At 40.8% G+C, this 14,647-nt stretch overlaps 1 protein-coding gene across 2 annotated transcripts in view; it reads left to right on the top strand.

Moving 5' to 3' along the window:
• Positions 1 to 14,647, top strand: part of RIC3 (RIC3 acetylcholine receptor chaperone) — an 86,588-nt gene that overhangs the window by 26,711 nt on the left and 45,230 nt on the right. The gene's annotated exons all lie outside the window — the stretch shown is intronic.

The raw sequence follows: 14,647 nt of genomic DNA on the forward strand, positions 1-14,647 counted from the left end.
GACAGTGAGAGAGAGAGACAGAGAGAAAGGTCTTCCTTTTGCTGTTGGTTCACCCTCCAATGGCCGCCGCGGCTGGCGCACTGCGGCCGGTGCACCACGCTGATCTGATGGCAGGAGCCAGGTACTATCCTGGTCTCCCATGGGGTGCAGGGCCCAAGCACTTGGGCCATCCTCCACTGCACTCCCTGGCCACAGCAGAGAGCTGGCCTGGAAGAGGGGCAACTGGAACAGAATCCGGCGGCCTGACCGGGACTAGAACCCGGTGTGCTGGTGCCGCAAGGTGGAGGATTAGCCTAGTGAGCCACGGCGCTGGCCTTTGCTTATTTCTTAACTGGATTGTTTGTTGTTGTTGTTGTTGTTGTTGAGTTTCTTTAGCTCATTATAGACCCAGAATATTAATCCTTTTTCAGTTGCATAGGCTGCAGATATTTCCTCCCATTTTGTCAGTTGCCTCTTCACATTGTTGAAGAGGCATTTCAGTGCAGAAGCTTCTTAGATTGATGGAATCCCATTTGTCCATTATTGCTTTTGTTGCCTGTGCTTCTGGGGTCTTTTCCAAGAAGTCTTGGCCTATGCCACTGTCTTGCAGAGTTTCTCCAATGTTCTCCTGTAGTAATTTGATGGTATCAGGTCATAGATTTAGATCCTAGATCCATTTTGTGTTGATTTTTGTTTAAGGTGTAAGGTAGAGGTCTTATTTCATACTTGTGCATGCAGAGATCTGGTTTTCCCAGCACCATTTGTTAAAGAACTGTTTTCTCTAGAGATTGATTTTTTTTTAGCTCCTTTGTCAATGATTAGTTGGTTGTAGATGCATGGAGTGATTTCTGGGGTTTCTGTTTTGCTCCGTTGACCTACATACCTACTTTTGTGCCAGTATCAGGCAGTTTGGATTTTAACTTCCCTGTATTATGTCTTGAAATCTGGTATTTCTATGCCCCTGGGTTTGTTTTTGTTGTTTAAGATCACTTTAGCTATTTGAGGTCTCTTGTATTTCTGAAAGAATTTTAGCATCATTTCTTCTAGATCTCAGAAGAATGTCATTGGTATTTTGATTGGGATCACATTGAATCTATAAATTGTTTTCAGTAGTATGGACAGTTTGATAATATTAATTCTTATAATCCATGGACATGGAAGATTTTTCCATTTTTTTTGTGTCTTCTATTTCTTTAATGTTTTGTTATTTTCATTGTAGAGATCCTTCACCTCCTTGGTTAAATTTATTCCAGGGTATTTAAGATTTTTGCAGCTATTGTGAATGGGATTGATCTTAAAAGTTCCTTCTCAGCCATGGCGTTGTTATGTATAAAAAGGCTACTGATTTTTGTTTGTTGATTTTATATCCTATGACTTTACCAAGCTCTTCTATGAGTTCCAGTAGTCTTTTAGTGGAGTCTTTTGGTTCCCCTATATATAGACTCATGTCATCTACAAACAAGGATAATTTGACTTCCTCCTTGCCAATTTGTATTCCTTTGATTTCTTTTTCTTGCCTAATGGCTCTGGCTAAAACTTCCAGGACTATATTGAATAGAAATGGTGAAAGTGGGCATCCTTGTCTGGTTCCGGATCTTAGTGGAAATGCTCCCAACTTTTCCCCATTCAATATGTTACTGGCTATGGGTTTGCCATATATTGGCTTGATTGTGTTGAGGAATGTTCCTTGTATACCCAATTTGCTTAATGTTTTTATCGTAAAAGGATGTTGTATTTTATCAGATGCTTTCTCTGCATCTATTGAGATAATCATATAGTTTTTATTCAGTTTGTTAATGTGATGTATCACATTTATTGATTTGCATATGTTGAACCGTCCCTGCAAACCAGGGATAAATCTCACTTGGTCCTGGTGAATGATCTTTCTGATGTGTTGTTGGATTCAATTAGCTAGTATTTTGTTGAGGATTTTTGTGTCTGTGTTCATCAGGGATATTGGTCTATAGTTCTTTCTGGTTTTGGAGTTAAGGTGATACTGGCCTCATAGAGCGTGGGAGTCTTCTCTCTCTCTATCAGTTGTTTTGAATAGTTTGAGAATACCCACCTGCCTATCCTCCATCTTGGTGTTTTCACTCAAGTGACATCTCCTGATACCTTCTCTGGTCATTCCACTAAAATCTTAACTCTTCCCCAACATACCCTATACTCTTTCCCTGCTTTATCCTTTCTCCTTAGTATTTATCACTATCTTGTTTATTTTTTCTTTTCCCTCTTAGAAATGAGGCCTTTTGAGGGCAGGGAATTATTTGCTTTGTTCAGAGTTGTATGTCTAGTTTTAGACCAAGCATGTAAATAGTAGACAGTAACAGTTTATTGAGGGGTTGGCTGGCTTTATGACAGAGTGGGTAAAGCCACTGTGTGTGAGTTCCAGCTGCTCCAATTCCGATCCCGTTCCCTGCTAATGCAGTGAGTAAAGGAGCAGAAGATGGCCTAAGTGCTTGGGCCCCTGCTTGCACATGGGAGACATGGAAGAAGCTCCTGGCTTGGATCTGTCCTGTCCTGGCCATTGCAGCCATTTGAGGAGGGAACCAGTGGATGGAAGATTCTTTCTTTCTCTGTCTTTCCTTCTCACTATATAACTATTCCTTTCAAATAAATAAAATAAATCTTTTTGAAAAAGTTTTTTGAACAAATGAATAAGTGAAATAATAAATACTGGATTACTGGATTCTAAGAATCATGGCTTTCTCCGTTGGCATATATATAGGCCACTACATCATCATCATCACATTCCTTGAGATTTTATAAATTATTACACATCCAAGTGGTAAACTATTTTGAGTTCAGTAAATTATATTCATGAAAAGTTTTGTGATAAATAGTGTGTGACACAGTGAAATATAAAGATATATATTCACTAGAAAGAAATGAGTCAATATTATAACAGTGATTATTTCTGGATCATGGTGGTTATTTAAATTTTTCTGTCCTTTCTCAGCTTTCCATGGGTATACTTTTTTTTTACAATAAGAAAAAAAATTCTTTTTTCTCTCCTACATTCACTCTAAAAAAAAAAAAGAATTTTTAGTATCTACCCCGAGAGCTTCAACATATTTTGTAGTATGTAGAGTCTACCATCCACTGTGTACTTGCTGCAAACTGGAACAGCAGTTGTATCTACAATATTTCACAACTTTTCTTTTTACTAATATAACTAGAAAAGTTTTTCTTTAGTTACTTTACTTGAATGTTTTCCCAATCCTCTTGGTAGAAATTATTTAGTGAACAGACTTGTTCTCCTTGGGAATTTTTTTTTTTCTTAAAATTGTGAATTCTTCATCCAACCCCAAATTCATCCCCCTTTGATGTACAGTGTAGAAACAAAGTAGAGGCTGAGAAGTTCTGTTTTCTCAGAATTGTGTTTTATCATCAGGCAAATTGCCTTTTTGCTGCAAACATCTCTTTGCTAGTCTTTTTGCAAATCTTAATTTATCTTTGACCTTGACCTCAGGTAGCTCTTTCATGTCTTGCCACTATTTTTTACTGACTGTATTTTTCATCATCATTTCTGTCCTTTTAGTAGTGCTACCTGTACTCCCCCCTACCCCTTTTCCTACCTGCTGCAGTATTTTTCAAATGCCCAAGCAGAAATATATTTTCAGAGCTTTAGGAATGGATTTTGACACTGCAGTTCCGGTTGCGTTTTGGGACACTCACATCACACTTCAGAGTGCCTTGGTGTCAGTCTGCTTTCCTCTGTTTCCCCTCTAGCTTCCTGCTAATGTGCAGACAATGACTGAAGTACTTGGATACCTGCATCCCAAGTCAGAGACCTGGATTGAGTTATGGGCTCCTGGCTTCAACCTCGCCCAATCCTGGCTGCTACAGGCTTTTGGAGAGTGAACCAGTAGATGTCTCTCAAAAAAAAAAAAGGGGGGGGGGCAAAAAACAAAAAACTTCCCTCTTAGAGTCTCATGCCATGAAATTGTATGTCTTGGTTTTTAAAACTTCACCTTCCTGGGCCCTATGCCACACAACTCCTACTTCGTTGCCGCAAACACTAAGATGGCATGGTGTCCTTCTAAAGTTTTCCTTTTATTTCACCAATTAGTTCTTTTGTTCATGTCTGGTACCTGTGGAACATAAAAATGTCAATACCTTAGGGGCCAGCACTGTGGCGTGGTAGGCCCATATGAGCACCAGTTTGTGTCCTGGCTGCTCCTATTCCAATCTGGTTCTCTGCTATGGCCTGGGAAAGCAACACAAGATGGCCCAAGTGCTGGACCCCTGCACTGCATGAGAGACATGGAAAAAGCTCCTGGCTCCTGGCTCTGGCTTTGGATTGGCCCAACTCTGGCTGTTGCAGACATTTGGGGAGTGAACCAATGGATGGAAGACTTCTCTCTCTGTCTCTCCCTCTCTCTGTCTGTAACTCTGCCTCTCAAATAAATAAGTAAAATCTTAAAAGTCGGCACTTTAGATAAAAAACTTATGATCTGTTCCAGCATTAGTTTAATAACTTAAAAAAAATTTGGAGGGTCAGCATTGTGGCATAGCAGGCTAAACCACTGCCTGTAACACTGGCATCCCATCTGAGCGTCTGCTCAAGACACAGCTGCTCTACTTCCAATCTAGCTTCCTACTAATGTGCCTGGGAAAGCAGTGGAAGATGGTTCAAGTCGTTGGGCCCCTCCATTCACGTGGGAGATTGGGAGGAAGCTCCTGAATCCTGGCTTTTTTCTGGTCTAGCCCTGGCCATTGCAGCCATTTGGGGAGTGAACCAGTGGGTGGAAGATCTCTCTCTATCTCTTCCTCTTTCTGTGTAACTCTGACTTTCAAATAAATAAATAAATATTTTAAAAACTGGTAGAGATCTTTTTCAAAAAAATAATTTTCATGTTATTTGAAAAAGAGGAGAAAGAATGAGACTCTTCCATCTGTTGGTTTACTCCCCAAATGCCCACAACAAGAAACCAAGAGCTAGAAACTAAATTTGGGTCTCCCAAAAGCTGTCAGGGACCCAAATACTTAAGCTATAATCTGCTACCTCCCAGGGTGCACATTAGCAGGAAGCCAGAATTGGAAGTGGAGCTGGGACTGGAACCTAAGCACTCAGATTTAGGATGTGTGTCCCACATGGTGTCTCAACTGCTGTACCAAATGCTTGGCCCTGAATGTGACTCTCAATAGGTTCTGGGGTCGTCGAGGTCCTCCAAGACAATAGTGTGCTGCTCTGTGCAGGAATTGGCATCAGGAGAGTCCTGTGAACCACCTCTACTTGGCTGGGAACCCTTGATGCTCCCATAGTAATAATATAATCAGACATCTCTCCTACTGACCCTACCTACCCATGTTTTTCAGTGAACATCTCACTTTTTTTTTTTTTTTTTTTAGCATGTCACTTTTGAATACTTATAAATAGGATTCCTTGCTAGCCTCTTCCTAATGGCCTCATGCCTCTGGAGTAGCTCAGATTGTTGTCACCATGGGCTCTCCAAAGGAGTCTTGTCCCAGTGCAGCTCAGTTTCTCTGAGGAATGAAGATACATGTGCATCGACATAAGACACATGCATATATAATTATCCTTTGTTATCTTAAATTAACTTCTTATATATGTTTGTATTAAGTACTCGAGTACAGTTGCATTGTTTTAGTTTCTTACCATTTCTTGTAAAAAATCAGATATTTATTCTGAAGGTTTGTTCAAATGAGAGGGAGATTAGCAGATTATTTTGATTTTAAAGATTCACTTTCCTGTTCAGATATTATGGAAATAAGCAGAAAATAATAGGGATTGACAGTTTAAGAGCCTATACATTAGGTAGTTTTTCAAGTTCAGGAACTTGTTGATGTGTGGCTCAGTCTTCCTGATTGCCATTTCCCATTTTAACCTTGCTGGTGACTGTGCTGGTCTTCAGATTCCAACGAAGGCTAACAGAATGTAATCCATCCAGACTGGATGATCAAAGAGAACAGCATGCAAGACCAGAACATGCCCTGTAGGGGATTCAAACAAATAAAGCACCAGGCCTTTATTCAAAAAGTTCTTAGTTTGTCGTCCAGCCCAAGACTACCAGACACAGCATACGTAGTTGAACAAATTGGATTTATTATTCATTGCAGCAAGAGAGTGTATACCATGGGGAACCTTGGGGCATTTTAGTAAGCCAGTGGTTTAAAAAAAATACCTTAAAGGTTTTGGGTCATTTGGTGATTTTGAGGGCGTTTTTAGGTTGTGCGGTTTTGCTCTAGATTGGATGCTGTCAAGAAGTGGAGCAAATTCTGACTGTGTCTCTCAATAGAGTTTACATAAAGTGAGGGCAGACTAGAGAAAGGCTCAGGCTGTAGTTGATGAGAAAACAGCAGTTACTTATGTTAATCCAGCACTGGGGGATATCTGGTGTTTTGTGGCTTGGACAGGGTTCATGTTTATCTGTGTTAGGACAGATTAAAAAGTGGTCTTGTTTTTGTCTTCATGCATAATGTTCATGGAATGGGTTAACCGGTGTTGGTGTTCTGGTGTTGCTTATGCTTCTGCAGGAGAACATCCAGATTGGACTGTCAATGCCAAGTCACTTCATAGCAGGATCAGTGCCTAGCTGATGGTGGTTTTCCTTGTTCTTAGATATAATTTATAAGTTTTAGCACCAAATAAAACTGAGCAGTGGAAGATGTTACCTGTTTTGTTTTCCTGTCTGTTCAAGTAGAGGCTGTAAGATCTATAAATACCACTCTAAGGCCATGTATGGTAAGTGTACCTAAAGAGAATCAAGCAGTATGTTTTAAGGACTTGGAGGTGGTATGAGAAAATACTGAGAGAGGTCAGGGCACTGTTGGCCTGGGCTTTGAAGAGGATGGGCTGATTGGATATGTGGAGTTGGAAAGAAAAGCAAAACCACTGGGATATAAGCACAGGCCTAGAGGCAAGAAGGCACAAGGCAGGTTCAGAACATGGAGAGAGGCCTACTTTGGCTGTCAGTGGTATATGGTGGAAATGTATGAGAAGAGATACTTTCAGTTTAGATTATGTCATTCACTTGTTTAGTGATTCAGTTTGAATAGAGGGAATATCAGAATTTGTTAAACATCTGCTTTATGTGCTGGGTTCTGTGTATATTTAATCTTATCTAATATGTAATTCTTGTTACAACTCTAAGAAGTAGATATCATTATACCCATTTTACAGATGATAAAAATGCACGCTAGAAGTGTTAATTTAATAGTTGGAGGCACAGCAAGAATCTTAATTACAAATGGACTGAAAACATGATTCTCTGGGGCCGGTGCTGTGCTGTAGCTGGTTAAGCTGCAGCCTGCAGTGCCAGCATCCCATATGAGTGCCAGTTTGAGTCCTGGCTGCTCTGCTTCTGATCTAGCTCCCTGCTAATGTGCGTGGGAAATCAACAGAGGATGGCCCAAGTGCTTGCACCCCTGCACCCATGTGGGAGATGGGATGAAGCTCCTGGTTTTGGCCTGGCCCAGCCCTGGCTATTGGGGCCATTTATGGAGTAAACCAACAGATGGAAGACTCATTCTTTTTCTAGCGCGTGCGCTCTCTCTCTCTCCCTCCTGCCTTTCAAATAAATAAAAAACAAATCTTAAAAAAATGATGATTTGCATTCTGTTTCACTCTGCTGCCTCCATTCTGTTATAACATAGCCTCCTGTCATCAGTGAGAAGCTTTTGACCAGAAAAATAACAACACCATTTAGAATTGTTCTTTAGGAAGATTACTCTGATAACAGTAGGCCACAAAGTGGATTTGGGAAGATGGGGCTCTTGGAGAAGGCTGGTACAGGAAAGGCAGAGCTGTTATGTGGGCTTCCACCTTCAGTAATGCTGAAGTAAATATGACCTCTTCAGAGTGCTCAGTGCATAGGGAGAAGCTTACACACTCGAATCTCAAGGAACTGGCCCTTTAAGGCCTTTCCTGAACTGCAGTAATCAGAAATACAAACACATCCAGTTCTTTATTGATTTACTTGCCCCATTAAGACCTTTCTTGAACTGAAGTAGTAAGAAATAAACACATGCAGTTCTTTGCTGATTTATTTGCCTGAAGAATGAAATGCTGGGGATAGTTTAATGTTGCTTTCAGAAAGCTCTTTTGGGGGTTGGCACTGTGCTTTATTGGATAAAGCCACTGCCTGCAGCTCCAGCATCCCATATGGGCATTGGTTCAAATTCTGGCTGCTGCACTTCTAATCCAGCTCCCTGCTGTGCCTGGGAAAGCAGCGGAGGATGGCTGCACCCACGTGGGAGATCAGATAAAGCTCCTGGGTCTGGCCTGGCTCAGCCCTGGCCGTTGTGGCCATTTGGGGAGTGACCCAGCATATGGAAGATTAGTCTGTCTGTCTGTCTCTCTCTCTTTCTGCCTTTTAAAAACACAAAAATTAAAAAAAGAAAGCTCTTGATAACAGTGCTAGAGTTTTTGTTTTAGCAGTAAGGATGATTAACCAGGGAAAGTAGCACTTAATGGTAGAATTCCTTCAGTTTTTAGTCAAGCTCAAACAGTATGCTAAGTGGAATTTTAATAGTTAACTAAACATAAATATGGTGAAAGCTTTTCTACATTGGAAAACCTACCGTGTTAATATTCTGATATCTTGATTCTGACCTTTATAGGTCCTGTTTATAATGCCGCTCTCAGGAAAAACCTTTGTGATAATGAAAAACTAACTGTAATCTAAATGTTAATCATTTGAAGAATGTGTGAGGAAATTTGATATGTCATGCAGCCAGATGTGATCTAAATGTTTGAGTAAACTAGAGCTGCACATAATAATGTGGATACATTTCTGGGCCAAAGTACTGATCCTTACCCCAAGACAAGGCAAAAAAGCGACATTGAAGAAGCATGCATACTGTATGCTACCATAATACACAGTTTTTTTTTTTTTTAAATTGTGGTAACATAACAAAATTTACTTCTTAAACCATTTTTAGGTATGCAATTCAGTGGCATTAAGTACATTTACATGGTTATGCACTTATCACCACCATTCATTCATAATAAAAAGTTCTAAAACATTCAAGATCCCTGTATGTGCTGGCACTGCGGCTCAATAGGCTAATCCTCCACCTGCGGCGCTGGCACACCAGGTTCTAGTCCCGGTCGGGGTGCCGGATTTTGTCCTGGTCGCTCCTCTTCCTGTCCAGCTCTCTGCTGTGGCCCAGGAAGGCAGTGGAGGATGGCCCAAGTCTTTGGGCCCTGCACTTGCATGGGAGACCAGGAGAAGCACCTGGCTCCTGGCTTCGGGTCAGCGCGGTGCGCCGGCCGCAGCACGCCAACCTCAGCGGCCATTAGGGGGTGAACCAATGGAAAAGGAAGACCTTTCTCTCTGTCTCTCTCTCTCTCACTGTCCACTCTGCCTGTCAAAAAAAAATCCCTGTATGTTGTTTATTTATGCATACTTATGCAGTAAAGTGTAAATGCATACATTCTAATAACAAATTAAGAGTTGTATCTATCTCAGGGTAGGAAGAGGGAAGAGTACAGAAAGAGCTTTGGTTATATCTGGGTGGTAGGTATACAAATTTTCATGTATTATCTGTATTTTTGTATACATGGCATACTTCATAACTTAAAAATTTTCTGTTAACAATCATTTTAACTAGAATTTTCCAAACACCTTATAGTCATTGACTTTTAAATTTAACTTTTAATTTATTTTAATTTTCTTTGAAAGATATAGACACACACACAGAGATTTTCCATATGTTTGTTTACTTCCCAAATGACTGCAGTGGCAAGGGCTGGGCCAAGCTGAAGCCAGGAGCCTGGTCCTCCATTCAGTTCTTCATGGGAGGAAAGCACCCAAGCACTTGAGCCATCACCTGCTGCCTCCCAGCACTTGCACATTAGCATGAAGCTGGATCTGAAGCAGAGTAGACAGAACTCAAGCCAGACATTCTGGTATGGGATGTGGGCCAGCAGAGACCCAACCAGTGTGCCAGACGCACACTCTAATCATTGACTATTTAAGCGTTCTGGGGTATTCAGTTATGAGAAGTACAGTAGTATCAAAACCTAAGAGATGAGGTTGCTCCCTGTTGAAGACAGTTAATGTTATTAAGAAAAAAATCCCTTCTGAATTTAGCATTTTGACCCCAGCCTACCATCTCAACTGTGTACTTGGTCACAGATGGCAGAAGTTGTAGATCTGAAGCATAAAGTTGTGAGAGAATGAATGTACAAGGAAAAGAAATATAGAAGAAGATCAACTTTTAAAATGTGAAAATTTCATTTTAGGTTTCAAGTAATAAACATATAAAAAGGCATATATACTAATGGGATTTGGATATAAGAGACAAAATCTCAGGTGAAAAGTCAAAGCTGGAGCTATACACTTTGAAAATGGTAATAAATTCTTTGAGAATGAATGAGTATATCAAAAGAAAAAGGATAAAGAACAAGGGGTTGTGGGAGGAGTTCCAAGATGGCGGAATAGGGAGGGAGCACACCGATGGTCTGGGAAGGGAAGGTTCAAAGAGGGGTGAGAATTTGTAGTTTCAGGGAAAGGGAAGCTCTTCCGAAATGGGGGAGACAGGGTGGACCTGCGAGGAGGACGCGGACGCCTGAGGAGCAGGACACTACCAGGAGTGTGTACGCACCAGCGCTGGAAGCTGAGGTGAGACAGGGCACTTGCCCAGCACCACTGTAGCAGCCGCCACTGCCTCTCCCCCAACCCACCCTGGATGGACACTGAGACATGCATAACTGAGTTGGGGAGGAAATAGAAAATGGAACAGAGTGAGTAGCACCTGCGGAAAGAGTGAGCGATTCAGGGGGTCTGACTGAGGGACTGAACAATCCAGGATCCCTCCCCCAAGTCGGAGCTGCAGCGGGTGGGAAGCAGCCATCTTGTTTGTTTACATTCGGGCTTAAAGGAGAACTGCCTCTGCCTCCGCACTAACCTTCAGAGGCGGAGCCCAAAGGTGGAGTGGAGAGACACGACACTCCTTGTGCAGGGGCGGGCGGCGAGGGAGGGCAGCTCAAAGCCCTGACACCAGTCTACTCAAGTTACCAGAAAAAAAAAATTGAATAGCGCCCGCAGGAAGAGGGCAGGATCCAGGGGGATGAACTGAGGGATCATTAACGCCAGGATCCTTAGGACCGCCCAACCCACAATCAGAGCTGCAGCGGGCAGAGTGCAGCCATCTTGTTTGTTTACATTCTGGCAGGAGGTGCAGTGAAAGAGAGTGGCTGACCAATGAACCTCAGGCACAGACACGTAAGGGCGAACATAGGAACAAGGAAACCAGCCCCCCAAGGGGCGGAGATTGGCACCTCAAAGCCCTGACACCAGCCCACTCAAGTTACAAAAACTAAGTAAATAAATAAATAAATAAATAAACTCTAGAAGGCAGAGCAGCCTGCTTACACTGGATATTGGTACAGACTCACAGCAGCCCATAGCAGAGGGAAATCAACCTGAAAAACCACCCAGATGGAATGCCAAAAAACAAAACAAAAACCCACAATAATATAGAAGAACATATAAACTCGCCAGTGGAGCAGGCTAAACCAACCATAACAGAGGCTGAAGAAGAAGAATTTCAAACTATGCCAGAAAAAGAATTCAGAAAATTAATAATCAGAATACTTAGAAATAATGAGAAACAGTGTTGAGAGCTGAATGAAAAACAAGTCCAAGGAGTAGAGATCCTAAAGAGAAGCCAGAATGAAATACTGGAAATGAAAAACTCAATTGACCATATAAAGACCACTGTGGAATCCCTCGGAAATCGAACAGATGAAATAGAAGACTGAATATCAGAATTCGAAGACAAACTTCCAGAAATAATAGTCAGTTCAAACGCAGGAAGAAAAAATTAAAAAATTAAAAAATATGGTCGGAGACCTACAAGATTCAATCAAACGGTGTAATGTTCGGATAATAGGAGTCCCTGAGGGGGTGGAAAGAGAGAATGGATTGGAAGGTGTTTTCAATGAAATAATATCAGAAAACTTCAAACAAAGGCAGCTGGATAACAACAGGCAAATTCAGCAGATAGCCAGGACTCCCGAACAGGGTAGACCAGAAGAGAAATTCACTGCGACACATTGTGGCAACACTCAGCTCAGTGACACACAAAGAACAAATCCTAAAATGTGCCAGAGAAAAACGACAAATCACATTCAGGGTTAAGTTAATCAGACTCACCCCAGACTTCTCATCACAAACACTACAGGCAAGGAGACAATGGCATGATATATTTCAAGTTTTAAAAGACAAACAATGACAACCTAGAAAAGCTATCATTTATGAATGAAGGGGAAATAAAGAACTTCCACGACAAACAGAAACTGAAAGAATTTGTATCCACGTGTCCAACCCTACAACACTTGCTCAAAGACGTGCTGCACACAGAAATACAAAAACAAGAACTTCACTGTAAAAAAAAAAGCAAATGTAGAGTAACCTACAAAGTTCAAAATACATAAACAGCTCATTTCAGGAAACATGAATGGGAAAAGACAGTACTTAACAGTAATCACACTGAATGTGAATGGTCTTAATTCTACTTCCAAAAGACATAGACTAGCTGATTGGATCAAGAAAGAGAATCCATCTATATGTTGCCTTCAGGAGACACACCTTATCAGCAAAGATGCACGCAGACTGAAAGTGAAATGATGGAAAAAGATACTCCAAGCTAACAGAAATCAAAAAAGAGCTGGTATCAGACAAAATAGACTGATACCAGACAAAATAGACTTTAACATAAAAACTATTAAAAGAGACAGAGAAGGGCACTATATAATGATTAAAGGATCTGTCCAACAGGAAGACATTACTATTATAAATGTATACGCACCTAATTACAGGGCGCCTGGCTACCTGAAAGAATTACTAAAGGATTTAAAGGGAGATATAGATTCAAATACAATAGTAACATGGGACTTCAACACCCCACTCTCACCAATGGACAGATCAACCAGTCAGAAATTCAACAAGGAAACAACAGTTAATTGACGCTGTAGACCAAATAGACCTAATAGATATCTTCAGAACCTTCCACCCCACAGCCAGAGAGTTCACGTATTTCTCCCCTGTACATGGAATGTTCTCTAGGATTGACCATATGCTAGGCCATAAAGGGAGCCTCAACAAATTCAAAAAAAATTGAAACTATACCATGCATCTTCTCAGACCATCGCACAGTGAGACTTGAAATCAACAACCCAAGAATCTCTACACCATATGAAAATATATGGAGAATGGACAACATGATCCTAAACGAACAGTGGGTCATCGAAGAAATTAAAAGAGAAATCAAAAGATTTCTAGAAACAAATGAAAATGATAACACAACCTATCAAAACCTGTGGGACACAGCAAAAGCAGTGCTAAGAGGAAAGTTTATAGCAATTGGTGCCTACATCAAGAAGCTGGAAAGGAACCAAACAAATGAACTCTCCATGCACCTCAAGGATTTAGAAAAACAGCAGCAAATCAAGCCCAAATCCAGAAGGAGGAAAGAAATACTAAAGATCAGAGAAGAAATGAACAGAATTGAAACCAAAAAAACAATACAAAAGATCAACAGAACCAGGAGCTGGTTCTTTGAAAAAATAAACAAAATTGACACACCATTGGCCCAACTAACCAAAAAAAGGAGAGAGAAGACCCAAATCTGTAAAATCAAAGATAGTAATGGAAATGTAATAACAGACACAACAGAAATAAAAAGAATCATCAGAAACCACTACAAAGAGATGTATGCTAACAAATTGGGGAACCTGGAAGAAATGGATAGATTCCTGGACACATACAACCTTCCTAAACTGAGCCGGGAAGATATAGAAAATCTAAACAGACCCATAACCATGGAAGAAATTGAATCAGTAATAAACGTACTACCGAAAAAGAAGAGCCCAGGACTGGATGGCTTCACCGCCGAATTTTACCAGACATTTAGAGAACAACTAACCCCCGTTCTTCTCAAGTTATTCAAAACATTTGGAAGGGAGGAATCCTCCCAATTCTTTCTATGAAGCCAATATCACCTTAATTCCTAAGCCTGGAGAAGACACAACAGAGAAAGAAAACAACAGACCTATCTCCCTGATGAACATAGATGCAAAAATACTCAACAAAATTCTGGCAAACCGAATCCAACAGCACATCAGAAAGATATTCACCCAGACGAAGTGGAATTTATCCCTGGTATGCAGGGATGGTTCAATATTCGAAAGTCAATCAGTGTAATACATCACATTAATAAATTGAGCAACAAAAATCATATGATTATCTCAATAGATGCAGAGAAAGCATGTGACAAAATACAACACCCTTTCATGATGAAAACCCTAAGCAAATTGGGGTTAGAAGGAACATTCCTCAACACAATTAAGGCAGTCTATGATAAACCAATGACCAGCATCATATTGAATGGGGAAAAGTTGGAGGCATTTCCATTGAAAACTGGCACCAGACAGGGATGCCCACTCTCACCATTGCTATTAAATATAGTCCTAGAAGTGTTAGCCAGGACCATCAGGCAAGAAAAAGAAATTAAAGGGATACAAATGGGAAAGGAGGAAGTTAAACTATCCCTATTTGCAGATGACATGATACTATATATAGGGGACCCGATAAACTCCTATAAGAGACTATTGGAACTCATAGAAGAGTTTGGTAAAGTAGCAGGATACAAAATCAATGCTCAGAAATCAACAGCCTTTGTATACACAGATAAT

The sequence above is a fragment of the Oryctolagus cuniculus genome, chromosome 1, assembly GCF_964237555.1.
Source record: "Oryctolagus cuniculus chromosome 1, mOryCun1.1, whole genome shotgun sequence".
Classification (NCBI taxonomy): Eukaryota; Metazoa; Chordata; class Mammalia; order Lagomorpha; family Leporidae; genus Oryctolagus; species Oryctolagus cuniculus.